This window comes from Malaclemys terrapin, chromosome 4 (assembly GCF_027887155.1).
Source record: "Malaclemys terrapin pileata isolate rMalTer1 chromosome 4, rMalTer1.hap1, whole genome shotgun sequence".
Classification (NCBI taxonomy): Eukaryota; Metazoa; Chordata; order Testudines; family Emydidae; genus Malaclemys; species Malaclemys terrapin.
Window position 1 is genome coordinate 146,161,990 of NC_071508.1, and position 22,858 is coordinate 146,184,847.

The window sequence follows — 22,858 nt, forward strand, 5'->3', positions numbered from 1 at the left end:
CCCAAATGTGGCGATCAGTAAGACCCCGAGCATATAGGCAAGAGTCTCCAGCCTGACCCCGTTAGCCATTATACTATTTACCCACCATTGCTTGGCTTTCCTTGACTACTATGTTTTACCATTAAACCATTCCCTCCATAAACTTATCTAACTTTATCTTAAAACCAGACAGGTCCGTCGCCCCCACCGTTTCCCTCGGTAGGCCGTTCCAATATTTCACCCCTCTGACGGTCAGAAACCTTCGTCTAATTTCAAGTCTGAACTTCCCCACGGCCAGTTTGTATCCATTCGTTCTGGTATCCACGTTAGTACTAAGCTGGAATAATTCTTCTCCCTCCCTTGTATTAATCCCTCTAATATATTTAAAGATAGCAATCATATCCCCTCTCAGCCTTCGCTTTGTCAGACTAAACAACCCAAGCTCCTCTAGTCTCCTTTCGTACGACAGCTTTTCCATTCCTCTGATCATCCTAGTGGCCCTTCTCTGCACCCGTTCCAGTTTGAGTTCATCTTTTTTAAACATGGGAGACCAGAACTGCACACAGTACTCCAAATGAGGTCTCACCAGCGCCTTGTACAACGGAAGCAGGACCTCCTTATCCCTACTAGATATACCTCGCCTAATGCATCCCAAGACAGCATTGGCTTTTTTCACCGCCACGTCACATTGTCGACTCATAGTCATCCTGCGGTCTACAAGAACCCCTAGGTCCTTCTCCTCTTCCGTAACTTCTAACCAATGCGTCCCCATCTTGTAACTAAAATTGTTATTAGTCATCCCCAAATGCATCACCTTACACTTTTCACTATTAAATTTCATCTTATTTCTGATACTCCAATTCACAAGCTCATTCAAGTCTCCCTGCAGGATATCCCTGTCCTCCTCCGAATTTACAACGCCTCCCACCTTCGTATCATCCGCAAATTTTATCAGCCCACTCCTGCAATCGGTTCCGAGGTCAGTTATAAATAGATTAAATAAAATGGGTCCCAAAACCGAACCTTGAGGCACTCCACTAGTAACCTCCCTCCAACCTGACAGTTCACCCTTTAATACAACCCGCTGCATTCTCACCAGTAACCAATTCCTTATCCACTTCTGGATTTTCATATCGATCCCCATGTTTTTCAGTCATAGAATGTCTCCCTTCTCTTCTATGTATAAGCATAGTTCCCACTAGTCCCAATGCATAAGGCCTATGCCTCACTAAATGCCATTTAAACCTTCCAAACATGCTTTGGGGAGATAGTAACCATTTATATTCGTATATAATATAGTTTGCAATGAGTTACAGTCAAGCCAGAAGGGCGTATCGAGAGGGGCTCCGCAGGGATCTGCCTTGGGTCTGGTGCTATTCAATATCTCCATAAAACGATTTGGATAAGAGCAGAGAGTTCATTTATAAAGTTTGCGGACAATACCAAGCTGGGAGGGGTTGCAAGCACTTTGGAGGACAGGATTACAATTCAAAAATGATCGTGACAAACCAGGGAAATGGTCTGACATAAAGAGGATGAAATTCAACAAGGACAATTGCAAAATACCGTATTTAGGACGGAACAATCAGTTGCACAAACACAAAATGGGAAATGACTGCCTAGGAAGGAGTACTGCAGAACAGAATCTGGAGGTTATAGTAGATCACAAACTAAATAGGAGTCAACAATGTAACACTGTCACAAGAAAGAGAAGATCATTCTAGAATGTATTAGGAGGATTGTTGTAAGAAAGACATGAAGTAATTCTTCTACTCTACTCAGCACTGATATGGGCTCAACTGGAGTATTGTGTCCAGTTCTGGGCATCACATTTCAGGAAAGATGTGGACAAATTGGAGAAAGTCCAGAGGAGAGCAACAAAAATGATTAAATGTCTAAAAAACATGACCTCTGAGGAAATACTGAAAAAATGGGGTTGGTTTAGTCTGAAGAACAGAAGACTGAGGGGGGACATGAAGACGGTCTTCAAGTATGTAAAAGGTTGTTATAAAGAGGAGGGTGATAAATTGTTCTCCTTAACCACTGAGGATAGGACAATAAGCAATGAGCTTAAATTGCAGGAAGGGAGGTTTAGATTGGACAATAAGAAAAACTTTTGTCAGGGCTGTTAAGCACGGGAACAAATTGCCCAGGGAGGTTGTGGACTCTCATCATTGAAGGTTTTCAAGAACAGGTTAGACAAACACCTGTCAGGGATGGTCTAGAGATAACACTCAGCCCTGCCTCAGTGCAGAGGACTGGACTAGATGATTTATCATGTTCCTTTCCAGTCCCTACATTCCTACGAATTCTATGATATTGTATCTACACACCTCAACCAGATCAGGACCCCAACGTACTAGACACTGGACACTCATACAGTAAATGACCAGTCGACTCAGAATTGCCACCCACAAGTGTTCAAAAATCGTGAGTCAGGCGTCCTCAAAAAAATCACAAGATTGGCTTAAAAATCTGAGTGATTTGGGGGTTATTTTATTTGCCTCTGTTTTTGAGCATTTGGGGTGCAGCAGGGTCACGTTTTCAAGCTTTATTCCCCAACCATGGTGGATAAAAACTTACTTAAAAAAAACCCGGAAGCTTAGATTCTTCCCTAATCACGTGCCTCCAGGAGTTGGGGCTTTAAGAAAGCCCCCAAGTATCACAAGACGTGCGATAAAATCCCAAGCATTGGCATCACTAGGGACTTAGCCTGCAAAATCATATGCACCACTTTCTGCGGAAGGGTAGAGAATGGGAGTTACATACATAATTGCCTGCAATAGGAAAAGAGGAAAATATGCCCTCGTCAGTCCCAAATTTAAAATTCTCTGTTCTTTATCACTGTCCTCCTTATAAGAATGCCCCCCCCTTTTTTTTTTTAAACACAGACGAAGCTAGATTCCCCAAAACAGTGCTATGCTACTGCCAGAGGATTGTATATTTTGCAAGAAGCTAATGATTACATGGAAATGTATGACAGAGCTGGAAGGACCTTGCTATAATTAGCGCAAACATTACTCTTACCCACTCCACTCTTTCTCCAGGAGTCAGTCATCAGAAAAATGCGATGTGTCGCCTAGCTCCATCTGTGTAGGGAGGTTAAGAAGAGGAGCTCTTGTCTCTTGCTGATCTCTAGAAGTGTTGTAAACACCAGAGATTCCATAATTAAACGTCTGTGTCTATTTGCAGAGGCCCTTTGTGCTAACAGCTGCTCCTGCAGTGAGCACTAACCGCTCCCTGCACATGGGGATGATATCCATGGGTAATAAATTGTGGTTTACAATGAACCTTAGATTTCTCTAACCTGCACTCTGCCCACTAAGGGTCTGTCTACACTGCAATTAGACACCTGCGGCCGGCCTATGCCAGCTCCCGCGGTCTCAGGCTAAGGGGCTGTTTAACTGCAATGTAGACATTCAGGCTCGGGCTTCAGCCCAAGCTCTGGGACCCTCCCACCTCGCAGGGTCCTAGAGCCCAGGCTCTGGTCTGAGCTGGTTGAGAACATGTACCCCTGGGGTACAAAATGGTCTTCCAGGGGGTACATCAACGCTTCTAGATATTTGCCTGGTTTTACAGCAGGCTCCATAAAAAGCACTAGCAAAATCAGTACAAACTAAAATTTCAGACAATGACTTGTTTATACTATACACTGAAATGTAAGTACAATATTTATATTCCAATTAATTTATTTTATAATTATATGGTAAAAATGAGAAAGTCAGCCATTGTTCAGGAATAGTGGGCTGTGACCCTTCTGTATGTTTATGCTTGATTATTGTAAGCAGGTAGTTTTTCAGGGAGGTGAAACTTGGGGGTACACAAGACAAATCAGACTCCTGTCTGGAAAGGTTGAGAACCACTGGTCTACGTCGCAGCTAACCAGCCCCATAGCCCGAGTCAGCTGCACATAGACATATCCTAAAGACTTCCTTTAACATACCAAACCTCTGAGCAGCTTCATACAGCACCATTCAGAAAAATACAAGCAGCCGGGCACAAAAATAGTCCTCCCTCCCTCAGTGTGGAACTTCCCCTCCCCCAGTATCACACCCCTTCTGAAGATCTGCGCTAGTGATTGGTTGAAGGTCTGGTATCTAGCACTGCAGCAGAGCTAGAAACAGGAACTTAAACCATTTTAAGGGGAGGCTCCCCGCAAACCCCTGAGCCACTGGGTTTCTTCAAGCTCTGATGTTTTAATGTGCAGAAAAGCTATTTCAAGGGACATTTAGAGAGATCTTCAATGTAGTCATTTAAATTTCCCTCCCCCTCCCCTTTGGTTTCACAGGTGGAAGGACACAAGAAATAGCCCCAATAAGAGTTTTTAGAACTCTAACATTTCGAAAGTGGGTTTTCTGTAATATCCTGGGGTATACACAGACGACCTGGCAGTGTGGTACGAAGGGTTTATCAGCATGCATTCGGAATAACCTGCATAACCTCACTCATGGCTTTGCCACACCCAGCTAACACCAATATCGCTATTTCATGCTGCTAAAAGTTTTATGCCACACCACCTCATCGTGCATTCCGTATTGTACAGAATACTGCGTTAAAGGACCATTGCAAAGCCAAGCTCTGAACATGTAGGAAATGCTGCAATGAAGGATGCCTGCACAGCTTAATTTGGCCCCTTAATTTGACAGTCTTTAATTACATGATCACATATTATTTTATTCATAGGGCCGCTGCCTCATTCAGTGCACCGGATGGACAGTGCTCGGTAACGAGCATCTAGCCAGTGTTTTGTTTTCTCCTCGTTGTACAATGCGTCCCAAGGCCTTGTTCACCGCACGCTACTCAAACCCTGCTCTGAAATCAGAATTATTGGTTTCCCTCTGGGCTTGTCTGTGGTCCTCATCACGACAGTATCTGAGCGCTTCACAAATACAGAACGGATTGATTTTCACAGCACCCCTATGAGATGAGAAGGTATTTGCCCCATTTTACAGATGGGGAACTGAGGTACAAAGTTACAAGCCACTGAAAACAGGGTCTTATAATTGGAAGCGTTGGACAACCTTAATAGCAGTGCTACCAGCTGTCATTATTACAGTGAGCTGTCATGGGATGTGAAACAGTTAACCTTTAGCTCAGGTGGTAGAGAGGTACATGCTGGGGATCTGAAGGTCCAATGTTTGAACCTTGCTGATAACCGATAATCCTTAAACTCGCACATGACAGAACTCCTGTTTGCAGCAACATAGTCTATGGGATAAGGCAGTAGGCTGGGAATCAGGAGGCTTGGGTTCAAATCCCAGTGCTACCCTTCGCCTGCTGCATGATCTTGACAATCTATTTCTGTACCTGTTTCCCACCCCACCCTTTATCTGTTTACACTGTAAGATCTTAGGGATGGGGACTGCCTCTTACTGGGTGTTTGTACACAGCCTACCATTTTTCAAGCTAAATTCTATGGTGAGTGCATCCATTTCCTCTCAGGGGATACATTCCAAACTGGAGGCTCACGAGTCAGCTTTTTAACAGATTCTCAATGAATCAGAAAACAGGGGAGCTCGGGGTTTCAGCCCCATGCTGCTCCTGGCTTAAGGGGGGAGGGGAACTTGGGGCTTCAGCCCCACACCGTTCCCAGCTTCAGCCCCATGGGGGGCACCGGGGTTCGGGGCTTCAGCCCCGCTCCCAGTTTCATCTCTATGGGGAGGCACCAGGGCTCAGGGTTTCAGCAGGGGGGCCCCAGGGCTCCCCTGAAAGGACTCACGGACCGCACCTCCCAGTTGAGAACTGCTGGTCTAGTGGATAGAGCACTGGACTGGGACTCCGAAGACCTGGGTTCTCTTCCTAGCTCCTCCATTGGCCTGCTGGGTGACAAGTCGCTCCACCGCTCAGTTTCCCCGTGTGTAAAACGGAGAGGATACGGACCTCCCTTGTAAAGCGCTTTGAGATGTCCTGATGAACAGGGGTTACATAAAAGCTAGGTATTATTACTACTACTAGTAACTGCAGGAATTCTCCCTTAGCTCAACTGGCAGACACCTATATTAATGGGGCTTAAAGACAAGGGCTCTAGTCCTGTTTAGCCACGTGTGCAGTGGGTGAAATTCTAGGCCTATTTAAGACAATGGGTATTTTTCCATGGACTTCAATGAGGAACAGGATTTCATCTTCTCTGTTGCTTGCAATATACAGATCCTCTACCACAGGAAGGAAGATTTTTGTGGGGCATAAGATGAGCAGCTTCAAAGAGAAACAAGAATCCCAAACATTTTAGTGGCCTTATATTTCTCAGTCTCCCCTAGGGCCCAGAAACGATCAGAGACCATTAGGGTGACATCATGGAGCACCTCAGAGGGAACTCAAAGTGGGACAAGACGTGCAGAGAAGCAATGCAAACTGTTTCCTGGTTAGCTTTGAGCAGTCAACTGGTTGAATCCGTTTGTTTTTTCGGTCTTAATGTTAGTTTACTTCCTCACAGTGAATGAGCCTCTTTGATGCTAGAAGCACAGGTCTGAGGACGGGGTTTGATTGTTAACAGCTCCTGCAGAGGTGGGAATGGTGAACGCAGGAGTGCACAGACACAGGGTGAGAACCGTGAAAACCTGTCCTCGTTGAAGTCCATGGCAAAACTCCCACTGACTTCAAAGGGGCCACAATTTCATCCCCTCTTCCTTGATAAATCACACACACAAGTCACCACTGGCTATTACATCTTCTTGAATTCCTCTCGGACACAGTGGTATTTTTTGACCAAGAACAGAATTCAGGACCCAGAGGAAACCCTTTTAAAGCACAAATTCTGGCCTTGATTCAGGAAAGCAGTCAACTGTATGCTTAAATCCATCTCTATTCAGAAAAGCCCTTCAGCACATGCTTAACTTTAAGCTTGTCTCTAAGTCCCATTGACTTCTATGGGACTTAAGCATGTGCTTTCCTGCATTTCCTGCATAGGGACATTATCTTGAATTGGGGCCCAAACGTTAATCAGAAAAAGACCCCAAAAGAGACATGCTGCATTAGCCACCTGAAACTTAAGGGACACCGACAAGCTAAGAACTCCTCCTTCTCTCCAGACGTTTTTAACACCGGAGATGGCTATACCGGAAAGAAATGAGAAAACACCACATTTTCCTTCCCCCTCCCCAGTTTATTCATTCGGCATTTGACAGCACTTTCGGCGTAGACAGTTGATTCTGGAGGGGAAGTAGGGAATCCGTTGGCTCTGCGCAGATCTTGCACAAAGCAACAGACGAAACAAAAGCACTTTAAAAAAATAGGAAAATGTGATTGTAAGGCACAAGCCCTGGGAGAGGAGGAGTATCTGACACCACTGCTTACTACTATTTTTTTTTTTTAAATCTGACTAAATTTCCAGTTGAGGACTGTAATGGAGTCAACCGCCTCCTGAGACCTGCCCTTATGGCCAGGGGTGGCTCTGTGTCAGCTGCCTTCTGCTCAGTTCCCAGGAAGAATCCACCACGGCTTTCTGTCCAGTGACACCCCTCCTGGGGGTCCGGGTTTTCGAACAGAACAGTTTAAAACAATCCTGAAAGTCAAGTCTCAAAACAAGCTACACCCAGCCCTATTTCGGCGGAATTCTCCCCAGGCCTCCCCCTGCCTTTTCCAGCCATCTGGCTCCACATGGTAGCAAGCCAGCTGCCTCTGCTGCTCTCCCCCTGGTTTTTCAGGGTTCCTGCAGGAGCCTGGCTACTCCCCGCTTTTCCCATCAGCTGCTCCCAGGCTTCCGTCCTGCCTGGTGGGAGAGTTAAACCCCCTGTCCCAAGGACTAGTTCAGGAGTCTGTCCCTTCCTCCCTTCTCTCTCCAGGCCTGGCCTGAGTTAATCACATGATCTCATTCATTATTACCCACCTGGGGAGGTGAGCACATCTAGTCACAGGTGGGGCGGAGGCCCCATTTCTCCTTAAAGGGCCAGCCACCCTGTGACGGTGACCCCTAAAACTACTTTGATTCCCATCTCTTTGCACCCAACCCCTCCTAGATCCCACAGCTGACAGACCAAGGCAGTGATTAAAACTCACATTCCTTAGGTGCTACTGAATAATCTTGGCATTTTAAAGCGACTGAAGCACACTTTCCGGGACTGGCTTCGCGCCAGCAGCACAGCAGTTTCCAGAGAGTACTGAGAGGGCACCGGTTAATTTCAACGGTATAGCAATAAGCCTCTTTGTCGAAATGCGCTGCACACAGGGAAAACGTGGGAGAGGGAGACTCTCTGCTACTTCTGAGCAAAACCGAAATTACCTACAAATTACCATTTAAAAAAACCTCATCCTCTTTGACTTCAGAGTCACACTAGGGGGATTGGATGTCCAATTTCCATTCATTTTAACCTTGTGTGGGAGGTCTTTATGGGAACTGGATTCCAGATCCCATTGATGGCTGTGAAAATCTTACATGCCTATGTGACATGGACTTTGTGGGTATCTCCTTCCTTTTACTTACCCATTGGATTTCATGCAGTGGGTGTTTTATCACAGTGGGTAATGCACAGCAACGCTCTGCTAGTCCATTCTCTTCTCGGCTTGGAAATCTCCCCCAAAATCTTCCTGGTGCCTGGCCCTGCATGACCTCGCCCTGCACCTTTGGTGAGCAACACTGACTTCTCCAGGACTCAGCGTGGACACACAGGTGCATCCACACCCATCACATTGAAGGACTGGGGCTTGAGTGTGCCTAACTACCTAGGAAATCAAGTGAGTTTCTGCTGCAGGGGACAGGAGGACCCACCTATTGGCGTACCATAACACTTCCTTAACTGATGTTCAGACATCTTACTTGAATTTGGTGGTTGGCTTATATCCTCCTATTATCTCTTGTACTAGGTTTACTCTATCAGAACCTAGCTGTGGCCAGCAATTTTTCCGGCAAGAAAAACTGCTTTTAGTAACAATTCCAGTAGATTTCCTTCCCTAAGGCTGTGGTGGTAGGACTGCAGGACTGTTTGATAAACCTATTTTATCAAGACCCCCCCAATCAGCTAGAAGAGCTTATCTAACAAGTGTGAAAAGTTAGTACAGTATCTATCTCATGTCTGCTTCCCAGTCCTGCAACACCCATTCCTGTTACTGTCACACCGAATAAGTGGATCACAATAACCCATTTAAAGCTATACACTTAAATCAATTAAGGTGACTAGTGTAGCTGGATTGCTGTAACTTCAGCCAGGATGGCAAAGGACGTCTTTCACCATGACCTGCTCCAGGACTCGTTTCACTTTCAACTTCTCTGAGTCATCTAATCACTGGATAGTCAGTTGTTTGCTCCTGGCACCAGGAAGATATTGACATTTATGTACAAGCCTGATGCTAGTTATGACCAAGAGGACACTTCATTATAAGGCACTGGGGGGGGGGGGGGGAGGAGAATCGCTCAGGCTTATACTCGTCTCAGTCTATTATTAATTATAATTATTTATTTGTATTGCTATAGCACCTAAAAGCCTCAATCAGGGATCTGGGTCCCATTGTGCAGAGTGCTGTACCTGTGTCATAAAGAGACAGACACTCCTTCAAAAGAGCTGAACACCTTCCCAGAGGATTTATGGATTTTAAGGCCAGAAGGGATCGTCGAGTCCGATCTCCTGCATCACACAGGCCTCAGAACCTCAGCCAGGAACATCTGCATCAAGCCCATGACTTCAGTTTGAGCTAGAGCATCTCTTTTAGAAAGACATCCAGCCTTGATTTAAAGACTGCAAGAGCTGGACAATCCACCACCTCCCTAGATAAATTGTTCCAGTGGTTAATTACCCACCACACCGTTAAAAATCTGCACCTTATTTGTACTCTGAACTTGTCTCTCTTCAGTTTCCAGCTGCTGGATTTTGTTACACCTTTTCCTGCTAGATTAAAGAGACATCTTCTATCAGAAATCTCCTCCCCATGTAGGTACTTGTAGACCATGGTCAAGTCACCTCTTGATCCTCTCTCGGACAAACTACATAGACTGAGCGACAGTGATGGTGAGAGATAACAAGTGAAGAAAATTAATGAGTGAGGAGCAAGGGGAGGACAAGATAAGGGTGAAAACTAATTTGATTTGGCTTAATAAGCAGCATTCACAGTACATCCATTGCCCAGTCACCGTGGAGTGTTCTGCAGGCAGATGATTCATTTATTTGTAAAGCTTGGAACAATTCCATTTGCTCATTTCTTCACTGGGGGGGTGGGAGGAATGTATTTTTTCATGGCTAAAGTCAATCTTGAGAGAGATTCTTTGAATTCGGATCTCTCCAAATATATATCTGTTTGAAATTTGCCATGGGACGACCCAGGAACCTGGACATGTCTGAAGAAGTATGGTTAATAAAACAAAAGTGAGGGGCTGTCCAAGGCTCGGACAGCCCTGCACTCCGTTGGACACTAACTGCTTTACAGCGCAGCACGCTGGGGAGCTCTGGATGGAGCAGTGAACAAAACCAAAGTGGTTTGGGGTTTTTCAGACTTCATCTATTAGGCTTTGGCCTTGTAACCCAAACCCAGGAGTGGTTTGCCTCTGGCTCCTACTCTCTCCAAACCCTCAAAGCTTTGGAGAGAGCTCCACTTTCAAACAACCTTAATCTACTAATTATGGGCTTCGACCAAAGCCCATCAAAGTCCATGGAAACGCTCCCAAGGACTTCAGTGGATCAGACCCTCTATGCAGCTGGAGCCAGACCCTAGCTGCAGTCAATTAAGAGTTGCAATAAAGTGTTTGGTGCTTACATTTGAAGCTCACTTCACCCATCATAGATTAGCCTTCAGAAAAGGTAAGCGCCATAAACTGTTAATGCAATATGATGAGTGAGGTTTTGTGCACACCAGTCAGGAAATTCAAAGTCTTGGTTCCCACAGCAACCGTCACCTGGTTCCCTTGGGTATATATAGTATTTGCATTAATAGTCATATTTTATATAAAGCCAGGCAAGTTAACAGCATATGAAGCAACACAAGGCCCAGGTTATGGCTGGCGTGGGAACCTTAACATTGTATTTACTGATGCTTTGCTCACCACAATGTTGCACAAATGTAACTCTCCTCCCACACTGAGTATTACGTTTCTCGGTCTTAACTAAAAGCACATTTTTGCTGGCAGAGTGCGGATTCTGGCTGGAGCGGTCTTGGCCAACATGAACCCCAATAGCTGTTGCTTTAGCACAGCCACAGAGCACTTGCTTGCGAAGCAGCAGTTCCACCTCTGACTTCTGCCAATGAATTAGATTTGTACGAACAGCTGCTGCTGCAGGACGCCCAATTTAAGGGGCATCCCCTGCCCTGTGCGTTAAACCACTGAGCTATCCCTCCCCGAGTGCGAGTACTGGCCTGCTAAACCCAGGGTTGTGAGTTCAATCCTTGAGGGGGCCATTTACGGATCGGGGCTAAAATCTGTCTGGGGATTGGTCCTGCTTTGAGCAGGGGGTTGGACTAGATGACCTCCTGAGGTCCCTTCCTGATATTCTAGGATTCTATTAAAGTAATTGTGCGTTTAAGCTGTCAGGCCTGGCTCTCAGCAGAGGTGACAGGGCTAGATTTCAAACATCCAGATTCTCATGGGCCACCCTCCGTCACAGGCTCCTTTTCCTAACAAAGCGCTGCATGCTCATTAGATCCAGCCTCAGCATTCACCGGGGACATCTCACCATTTCCCTAGGACTCCTCCCGCTGTTGTGATTGGAGATGGTGACCAGAAGAAACAGACGTGAATAAGGAACCAAAAAGAAGAAACGGCAGCAGCTAGAAAAGAGGAAAGGGTCTGAACAACATCTTCCAGGCGCCTATTTGCTGCTTGTGTGAGTTTAAACTTTTAGCCTAATTTATAGCTGGAAGCAGGAAGTCAGGTCAGAGCTGAAAGCTGGCCGGCTGTTTGCAAGTGCTGGAATGTTTCCTTAGGTGAGTGGTGCTCCATCTGCAAAAGTCTAGCTGAAGGCAGGGTGCAAGATGCGACTGAAATGGAACTGTTCCCCGCTGCATTGTAATGCACCCCCTCCTTGCCAGTGCATCATATTTGTAATAGTTTGAAACAGACACATTTACATGAGTGGTGTCAAACTCATTCAGGGGAGAGGGCCAAATCCCATGTTTAACTATGGCCCATGGGCAGGGGTATCACTTCAGTGGGAGATCTGCTGGGGGTTTAGGATATAGCCCTGATGTCAATGAGGGGCTTGCCCAGAGATCACGGCCTTCCTGGGGCAAATGAAATTTTAGTCTTCATCACCTGGAATTAATTTTCGAGTTTCAGGCTCTCTTCCAAATCTGGCAGAGAGTACCATACCAGTCACATTCAAACAGGAACTTTCTTCACAATGCTGATGATTAAAAATAGTGGGGGTTTTAAATGGAAGCTTAGATTCCCCAGAATTTGATGCAATGCAAGTCACATACAGATATCAAAGAGGTCGGGGATCCAGCCCAGGGACTAGGTGTACAAGACTTCTAGCCTACACAGATCCACTCTGTGAAGGAGCCATTCTTTGCTGACATTCAGCATTTAAAGCATTAAAGCACGTCTCCCTCCATCGCCCCAACGGAAGATCTTGTCCATCTTAGGAGAGCTAGTAGAGGGAGGAGAACTTCAAAATCCTATTTGCTCACAGTTCAACGAAGCAACAGACTGAAGCAGAAGCGAGTAATGAGAAAACATCCGATGAGGTTTTAGGAAGTGGTGGTGGTGGTGGGGGGGAAAATGCATCGAAGCAAGCTTCACCGAACTGATGAGCCAATCAGCAAAAAGATGAGACAAGTGGAAGCAAGGAAGTGAAACGGACCCCATAAGGATGTAGCAAAAGAAGCAGAAGTAAGAATGAGCATTAGCCACGGCGGGAGAATCGCAGTTGGGCCCGAGGCAGCGTGTCCGCGCATTGTTTTGGCTTTTTAACCAAGCTCAGGGAATAGCCCTGAAAAACGTTCCAGCAAGCAGCAGTATTGGAGGGAAAAGCCCTCTGACATGAGGTTGTCTCTCTGGGGTGGGTGGATACAGGCAGGGTAGCCCCCACCCCCTTCCAATCCTCTGGACATTCGTGGCCGTGTCCAATAGGCATCCAGGCATCGCACTTCCAGATTTCCCAGCTTTGTGGCTTAGCAGCAAAGGGGTGGGGGTAGGGCATCAGCCTCACCCGCTGACCAAAATGCCAACATGTTGCTCTGTAACGGGGAGGGAAGAGCCAGAACACAGCACACAGGACCTGCCCCTCTGCACAGATGACTTGAGAGCCAGAAGGGTCCTGAGACACCACCTCCCACTTGCCCTCTGAAGAAGAGGAACCCGCTTCCCCCAGCCTGTCTCCTTGTTTCAGCGTTTCAACTCCCTGAGTAACTGACGCTCTCCCGAGAGGCGGGGGATGAAAGGGGGCCTGTCTTCTTGAAAATCTTGGACAACCAGCTCCAGGGCCCTGTGTGCTAGGAGACCTCAGATAACGGTGGTTTTTGCAGCTGTGGAGTCGAGGGCAAAATTTACAACCATTCAGGTCTAGTTTCACGCTCTTCACAAAGGCAAAATTCCCACTACCTTCCTTGGGGACTTTCACCTGGGTAGGGCGTACAGGATCGGGCCCCAAAACTCTTGAGGGTCTCTCCTAGAGTCCACAGGACATATCTCCCTGCCAGAGATTTCAACAGGGATTTAACATCGCACAATCAGCCATCATGCCAGGCCTAATTACTATGGTAACCACATGTACTGGAGGTTGTTTCTCTCTTAAAATGACTCACAGATTTTTAAAAAGAAGAAGTGGTGCCTCTGCCACACTGTTTTTAGACTGACAACAGAACACACACACACACACCCCTCTCTCTCTCTCTCTCTCTCTCTCTCTCTCTCTCTCTCGCAGGAATACTCTCCCTTCAGTTATCATCCTTACACGCATCAAGCACAGCTGCTGTGCTCTTTGGAGACAGAATCTGGGTCTGCCTTCCTCTTGGTGTGAATAGAGAAAAACAGTTCCTTGTATGATTCAGCCATCTAGGATAAATCTACATAAAACCCAGCACTATAATCCAATTAATGTGACTTTGTCAATTGTTTAGAGAGGACATATCTGCTTCGGTTGCAAATAGTTTGCAATTTCATGGCCCTATTTTAAAGGTAGAATCAAGAGAAGCAGGAACATTATGTTTGCTAGTAGATTAGAGAATACAATGGAAGGAATTCTAACCTGACGGGGCAGATTCTCCGCCCCACCCAAACTCAGCTAAGTAGTGGGGGAACCCAGAAAGAACCTGGTTACAGTTTTCTAATCCTGAACACAAATGGCGCAGGCACAAGTTAAAGTTGCAGGGCAGCAGAGTTCCCCTCCCTGCTCCTCAAACAATCCCCTTGTGTCGTCCCCCCCAGTATGAGGAGTGAAGGGGGTGCAAAAAAAAAAAACAACCAGCTTTTGGCAAGCAGAGTTCCCCTGCACAGAGCAAATTCTCCATAGGCCATCTCTGGTTGCTGTAAGGCCACTTTCCACTGCTTAGGGCCTCAGCAGCCCTGAGAACCCAGCCCGCAGCACGCAAGAGGCATCCTCCAGGCCACTTGGCTCGGCTTATGTCCACACTGGCTCTCACTAGCCTCTTTTCAGCACTGTTCGGTGGACGCTCACAGCTCTGTTCACCCGGCACTCAGTCCATTTTACTCACTTCTAATACTATCTTCCCCAGGGCTAGAGTCAGCTGTTCTCCAATGCACCTGCAATTACTGTCCTCCGCTAACAAGAACCAAGGCCCATTGTCAGCGGTCATCTATGGAAAGCAGATTTCATTGGCAAATTAGGAAATAGAGACGAAATCATGAATCTTTCACCTAGATGCACACTATGGAAAGCTCTGCTGAACTTAAGTTACTGCAGGACCAAGTATGATTCAGAGCTCGCCAGAACCAACCAACCTTTTTCTTCTCTCACACCCTAACCTCATCATCTTCCAAAACGAGACCAGAACGTCACCCTGGCCTGAATCCAGCCGGAACGGCTGATGCTTCTTGCTACCCACCCTCTGCATTACGTCTTCCACATCTTTGAAATCGGCCTTGTCGTGGCCGCTAACTGGCTGGGTCCGTCTAGGCAAACAATTCGCAAACAAACACAAATCCCTGCGGATTCTGCTCACTCTTCTTGGTAAACCAGCTCACGGGCCAGAAGCCAAGCAGATAAAAGGTACCGAGCTAGATCTAAGCTCCGGCCAAGGAGTTCTTGGTGCAGCTGAGGAGGGGGTGTGCAGAAGCATGAGCTTGCTCTTCACCAGGCCAGTCCCTGGCTATGGGTTAGGCTATTATAACCTGTACCAGTGGGAAGGGACCTCAAGGAGCTGTTATGATGGCCGGGGATCACTGGAGTGAAGGGGAGGCCTGGCCGCCCCCCTATCTTCCGGCCACACATCCTAGGCTGGCAGCTGAGTAGGTGGAGTGGTTGGCCTAAGAGCAGCTACAGTGACACTGCTGTACCCCAGGCTCCCCCTCCAGGGGAGAGATTTGCCAGATTTTGGCCGCATTGCGGTGGCATGGGCGCGTAAGCGAGGGCAGAATCAGACTCATCCTCCAGAAGATGTTCAGATTGTACTGTCTCCTCGCATCGTCACTCACCCCCCCAGCGGTAGCGCCCTGCCACCAGGAAACGCACACACCGAAGTATTTAACAATGGGGAGGAAACTAGATTTAGACCTTTCCCTGAAATTGAAATCCAATTACGAGCCACTTTCTCAAAGGCCAGCAGGAGAAATGGATGGGGAACCTGTCTGAGGAGAAGGCACCGAGATGGATACTTGGGCACAGGCCGAGCCTGTCTGAGGTTAGTTACTTCGGTTGAATGGGCAGCCAAGGGAACTCCCAAGGTTTCCTTTAATGTACGTCTCTGCAGACTGCCGGAGACAGAGCGGCACTTTAAGTGCAACCCTGTCTGGTCTGCCCCGGGTTTTACAATCGCTTTCTAACGTGACAGAGGTTTTCATTAAACAGGACTGACCCCTCCCCGGAGCTTCCAGCTGGCATGGGGCGGAGGCTCCCAGAACTTGGAATGTGCACACGGCAGCAGCAGCCCACTAGGGCAACGCTTGCTCATGCCAAGCTCTCCAGTGAGCCGATTTCTGCCGCGCGCTCTGCGTCTGGAGAGCTAGTCTCAATATGTTCCGAACAAATTGCCGGCCCCAGTGAGATTGAGGAGTAAGAGCTGTGCCAGCGGGATTCCCTGGAGGTACCAAGCCAGACTCTCACTAGGTCTGGAAACAACCTCACTGCTACACCTGTTCTCCCACGTTTCAAGATTAGCTCCCAAGCTGCAGGCAGCAAAATCCAAGGCTTTCCCCCCCCCCCCATACTGTTTATAATCCCAGACATCATCTGGTTGAATTCGCTCTGTTCATCACTCCTGCTCAAGAGATATACCATACCACCTTTCATATGATTGCCATATACCCCTGGGTGTGCTATAGCACCTACAATACCCCCAAAGGAGTAGGGAAAAGACTTCTCCTCAAACACAGAGACATGACCACAAATGTTTCTCACTTCCTGTGCATTGCCTGAAGACACATCCCCATCATATATGGGGGGGCTGAGTTGGCAGATGTGGGATATTAAATACACCATTGGCTTTTATTCGCCTTTCGTTGGTGAACACAAGCAGAAGGTACACACGGCAACTTCCGCAAGTAAAGTGGCCACTCCCATTAACACTCAGTCACCGGGATAACTGGGATGGAAAAGCACAGCGGCACGAGGCATGCCTTGAAGAGAAGCAGTCCAGCAAGAAACTCTCAGTGCCAGCCAAGTCGTTCCTGAATGCTGCTTAGAAACCTTCCTAATGCAGCATTTAAAAGCAATTAGCAGCCCCAGTAAAGAAAACGGATCATTCTGTATCCAGTTCAAACTCTTCTCCAACGCTCTGCACAGCCTGGCTTCTCCCTCGCGAGCTCTCCAGCCCGGTTTCCCACTATCCCCCCACCCATGCGCTATACTTGCCAACTCCTCCTGCATTCTGGATGCTCTCCTTCCACGCCCACACAATGTGGAAGCACCATATTCCAAGATGCTCCTTATACCCAGAATGCCCTCCCTAAATCAGGGCACCCTGCCTGCTCTTTCTTCCATCCCCTCCTTGCCTAAAGCACAACAGAAAATGCAACTGTGCAAGAGGAAAAAATATATTAAAGAACCAACAGGACATGGGGTCACATGACCTGATCCCCCATTCTGGAAATACTCATTGGGTCCACACTTGTTTCTGATAGGCTCCTGGTACAGTAACTAACACTGTAATGAGCAGAAAAAATATGTTTCTTATGTAGACACGACTCCTTATATAGTTTGCAGTGTTGTCGTTGCCGCGTTTGGCCTAGGAGATTAGAGCGACAAAGTGGGTGAGGTAATATCGTTTATTGGACCAACTTCTGTTGGTGAAAGAGACAAGCTTTCGAGCTGACACAGAGCTCTTCTTAAGGCCCGCTTTAAAACGGGGGGAGGGGAAGTTTATTTTCTGGGGAAAACATAACAAAAGCAAACAAAAACACTAATGTATTTTGGTCCCTTCTTGATTCCGGGCGGGGTGGTGGGGAAGAATCTCATCCAAACAGTACCATGACTAAGGCATTTACAAAACTGATCAGCAGCCTAGTGGTACGGATTTACGTCGATATTCATGGTGAACAATGGAGTAGGGCACGGACAGTACCAACCGCAACACTGTGCTGACTTGAGTAATGCTATAATCAAAAGATTTGTGGTGTATTAGAAAAGACCTATTATAATCCTCTGAATAAGTGCTCCAACAGCCTGCATTCGGAGCACTGCCTTAAATTAAACTGATCAAGAATCTCCGCGTGGTTCTTTTACAGCATTAGAGACAGGCTTTTGCACCGAGTGCTTCTAACACACCCCATCTACTCAGGAGATGCAGGCAATTTAAAAAAACACAAGAGCTTCACCCTAGTGCTTTCTATGGGATAATTAATTGAGTCATATTTCAGTTCATCCACTGGCCATATGGCAGAAAAGAGGATTAAAAATTTCAGTCTCAAAATGTATTCAGTGAAATCCAGTTAATACAGTCAAACTATAAGCAACCCCCTCCCCCAAACAACAAAAAATAAAACCCCATTATTGTACTGGACACATCATGCTGCCAGTATACATGGAAACCTTTTTCCTTGTACAGCACAGAAATACAGGTTAATCTTTTAGTCCAAGCTATCTGACAATTCAGAGGTTTGTTTACTGGGCAGAACTACAAGCTCTACTTCTGTGTTGTCTTAGGGAGAGCAGTGGGAGGATCCCGATTGGGAGTTGGCCAGAAAATCAGTTTTATGCCAGTCTCCGGCTCCTTAAATAAAATATGGGAGCAATAAACCTAATTTTAAATGACTACAGTGAGCTAGATACAACAGGTACCACAGTATGAAAGTTACTTCTGTCCTATAAGTTAAGGATCATTACCTTTTAGTTGATTATACTCTAACTTTAATATCATCTTGGGGGTGGGGAGAGAGAGAGAGAGATGGGGATTTTTGTTTATATATAAAATCCGTTTTCAATTAAGGTAGCAAGAAAGACTTGTATTCAAGGAATTCTCCTCTATCGATTCCATTATTTGAAAAATAAACCCAAGGAATTAAGTTTCCCAAGTTAATTTTTCCCACCTGCATCTGTATATCATTTCTATAGTTTTGCACATATTTCTAACAGCAATGTAGACAAAATTCTCCTTTGCCATGGTTACTCCTCATTAAACAGTTACCGATCACCAGTATTTCCTGTTAAAACCCAGTAATAAAAAAATGGGTTTTGAAAAATAATATTCTGAACTCGAATCCTTTGTACAGATGCTCCTTTGTGCTTTGTCCAACTGCTTCTGTCTGAAGAGGTGGAGTAAGGGTGTGGCTAATACTTTGGTATTCCATCTTTGAGATAAAATGATAACTTTAAGGGGTGGAAAGATTCTAATCCAAAGAGATAGGGAATTAGATATTTATGTATCATTGAAATTTTCAAGTTTGATTTTATACTGACTATTTCGGGGAGGAAGGTTAATTTCAGTTAAATGAAAATCCCTCCCCTTCCCTTCCCCAAATAAATAAATAAATGGAACACTAGACCTCATTCATCCATGAAAAAGCTTTTCCTACAACAGCAAATCAGTTGATTAACTGAGGATCAAAATTTCTAAATTAAATCTTTGTTGAGGAGACGGGACCTTTTACAAAGAGTCTAATTTTTATTGACAGTCTTTAACCCCCGATCTATGTTTCCATGCAAAATGTTCACAATCCGAATTCCCAAAACAACCCCTTTCCTGTGTTCCGATTTGTGAATGGCACTGGGAAGGGGCGTACAAGACACTGGTATTTTTAAATTAAAACGGACCTGCTATCATGCCCTCCTACGATCTCTCCAGGAATTAGGGGAAAGCACTCTGCACCTTGTTTATTTGGCCACCATTCTGCTAAGAGACCAGCCATCCGCACTTCTGCTTCGGGTGCTCCCTCTCACCTCCATCTGGTTGAATGCCACGGCCCATTTCGTCTAGAAAGCTAAAATGAACACTCTGGAAGGGCTTGCCAAAGCTTGAAACCAACGCACGGTGACTGTTTCTAACGAATCCGTTTCTTCCTTTGCTTTAGAGTAAACAACTTCAACTATACATCAAACCTACCAGCGAAGAGTGGGGTGGTTTCCGCGGTTATCTGAGCAGGGGATGCATATCTAGCGGCCACTTGCCTGGGATCCCGAGTCCCTATTACCAGACCGTTTGTAAATGGCAGACACACCAGAAGCAATTTCCGCGCACGCTTTTAACAGCGATAATTGCAATTAACATCCTCCAGCGCCAGCCTCGCTCCACAACCGTGTAGCGTGTGTGAGCAAGAGCGGCTGGACCAAGCCCCAGCGCTGGCTCCGGGTGGGCGATGCACACGCCCCGCCTGGCTCCTGCGGGTGGGGAACTGGGTGGAAACAGCGTCACGCCGCTTACTTACCCCCGTGTAAATGGGTCTGTTTAACAAAAAGCCCCGGTGGCTGAGACTTGCCCAGCCGGCCCCCCTAGCTAGCCAGCAGCGCCCGGGGCTGGAGCGGAACCGGACTCCCCGGAGATTGGGGCTTTTACCTTCTAGCTCCGGTCGCGGCTCGCCCGGGGGGAACAGCTGGAGCTCGCCTTCTCCGGGAGGGGCGGCGGGCTCAGCGGCAGCCCTGGGAGCGGCGTCCCCACCCAGCTTTGTCTGCGATCATCATCCTGGGGACAGGAAGCGGCGCGGCTCCGACTTCCTCCTCCCCGGCTCGGCGGCGCTAGCTCCGAGCTCGCCCGGCGCAGGCTGCGTCCCCCGCCCCGGCCCCGGCCCGCCCTTCCCTGCCTGCCGCCCGCCCCCGCGCGGCCACCGCCCACGGGCCGCTCCCCGTCCGCCCGCCCGCGGGCCCCCGGGCGGCCAGGCAGGAACCGCGGCCGGGGGCCTGCAGCTTCGCCCCCCCACGTGCAGGCGCGCCCCGGGCCCCGCTGTCCCCCCACGGCCCCTACACACCCCGCCCCGCTGTCCCCCCCCCACAGCCCCTACACACACCGCTGTCCCCCGACAGCCCCTACACACCCCGCCCCCTGCCCTCCCCCCACAGCCCCTACACACACCGCGCCCCGCTGTCCCCCTACATTCCCTACACACGCTGCGCCCCCTGCCTCCCCTCCACAGCCCCTACTCACCCCGCCCCGCTGTCCCCCCACAACCCCTACACACACTGCGCCCCCCTGCCCTCCCGACAGCCCCTACACACACCCTGCCCCGCTGTCCCCCCGTCACCCCATAGCCCCTACACACACTGTGCCCTGCTGTCCCCCCACGGCCCCTACACACACTGTGCCCTGCTGTCCCCCCACAACCCCTACACACACTGTGCCCCTCTGCAACCTAACAGCCCCTACACTCACCGCCCCCCTGTATCCCTACACACACTGTGCCCTTCTGTCCCCCCACAGCCCCTACACGCCCTGCTGTCCCCCCACGGCCCCTACACTCACTGCCCACCCCCTGTCCCCCCATATCCCTACACACACTGCGCCCCCGTCCCCCCATAGCCCCTACACACACCGCCCCGCTGTCCCCCCATACCACTACACTCACTGCCCTGCTGTCCTCCCATAGCCCCTACACACACTGCGCCCCTCTGCCCCACCGCTATCCCCCCGGCCTCACCCCCTACGCACACTGTGCCCCTCTGCCCCACTAATATCCCCCCGGCTGCCCCTACTTACACAATGCCCCCCCCCGCTGTCTCCCCATATCCCCCGGCCTGACCCCTTCCACACACTGCCCCCCCGCTGCCCTCCATATCCCCCAGCTGCCCCTACACACACTGCACCCCTGCTGACCCCCTACACAAACTGCCCCACAGATATACCCCGGGCCGGCCTGACCCCTACAGACAATGTGCCCCTCTGTCCCACTGATATACCCCTGGCCTCACCCCCTGTACACACTGCCCCGCATATCGCCCCAGCTGCCCCTCGACACACTGCCCCACTGATATCCCCCCAGCCTCCCTCCCTACACACACTGCCCCGCTGATATCCCCCCGGCCTCCCTCCCTACACACACTGCCCCACTGATATCCCCCCCAGTCTCACCCCCTACACACACTGCCCCTCATATTGCCCCGGCTGACCCACCACCATGCTGCCTGTAGGAGCAAATCAAAGGGTTTTGCTTCTAGGCAAACCTTTCCAAACCAAGCAGTAAATCCTCTGTGGTGAGGTAACTGCAGGCCCGGCAGGTTTGTCCCCATCTCCCTCTCCCCTAGCAGACCAGTTGCTGAGTTGGGAATAGAATCCAGATCTTCTCAGTCCCAGTCCAGTGCTCCATCCACTTGGCTACACTGCCTTGTGTGCTGACAACTACATCTATAAGGAGGCCACTTGAATATTTGGTCCCTGGTATCTTCTTTGATGTTATAAGAACAAATATAACTTTATTTCTAATAATTTAATCTAAAATGTCCTGTCACAAGTCTGCAAGCTTTAAAGGGGGCCATTTGGGAAGAAAACGACCATAGGGAAGCACGGAGACAGTTTTTGTTGCTGGTGTTTTTTTTTTTTAAGATGGCTTCTGTTTTTGCACCCAGTATTTGCACCCAAAAATAACCAGAGACACAATTTAGCTCATTTAGCTGTCATCACCTGATTAGACTTTTAAATATCTGATTTGTAGGTGTAAGTAGCCTAAATTGTACACCAGGATAATTATTTGCACCTGCAAAATTACAGGCACAGAGAGAGCAAAAGAAGTCTACAGTTGTTCTTTGCAGAAAACTCTATATGCTGAAGATGGAATGAAATGCTTTATATACACAAAAGGTTTTGATTTTTGCTGGATTTTGGCAGGTTTGGCTAGTTCAAAATGCTAATCTGAGCTGCTAAATACTGGCTCACCCAGGGGGGCGGGTGGGTGGCCAACCTGAGCCTCTGCAAGGGCCGCATTGCTGTTTTTATTGAGTTAGCTTGAGCCCCGTTAGTGCGAGTCTGACTACCCAGCTGGGCAGCTCCCTGCTGCAGTGTAGACATGCCCCTGGGCGCTGGGAAGCAAGAATCTCCGCGGAATCAGGTGGCATTTTACATGTTGCTGCTTTATTAAAATTCTTAATGAAAGCTATTATATTTTAATGGACTCACTGTCTGGCTTGGCTCAAGCAGCTTACGAGCTGCTTGTGTTTCTGACTAGCAGAAAAGATTGTAAAGAGAAGGAATTATACGAGGGATTTGAAATCTTCAATCGTGAATCCTCTCTAAACCAGGGGTACTGGCCCCGAAGACTGTGGGAGACCACAGAGCTTTTGGCAAGCACCGGAGCTCTGTGAGTCAGAGACTCCTTCTTTTATATGAATGTAAGAACGGCCAGACTGGGTCAAACCAATTGTCCATCTAGCCCAATATCCTGTCTTCCGACAGTGGCCGATGCCAGGTGCCCCAGAGGGAATGA

The 22,858-nt window shown here is 48.1% G+C and overlaps 1 protein-coding gene across 3 annotated transcripts in view; it reads right to left on the bottom strand.

Moving 5' to 3' along the window:
* GNG2 (G protein subunit gamma 2) overlaps window positions 1-20,208 on the bottom strand; it is a 91,810-nt gene extending 71,602 nt beyond the window's left edge. For 2 of the 3 annotated variants that reach the window (XM_054026669.1, XM_054026670.1), the window contains exon 1: window positions 20,005-20,208. The gene's annotated coding sequence lies outside the window, so the exon portion shown is untranslated. Of the gene's footprint in view, window positions 1-19,554; window positions 19,710-20,004 lie in introns of those variants that run through there. The other variant, XM_054026671.1, reaches the window with a different exon arrangement.
* Between the last annotated feature and the right edge of the window lie 2,650 nt (window positions 20,209-22,858).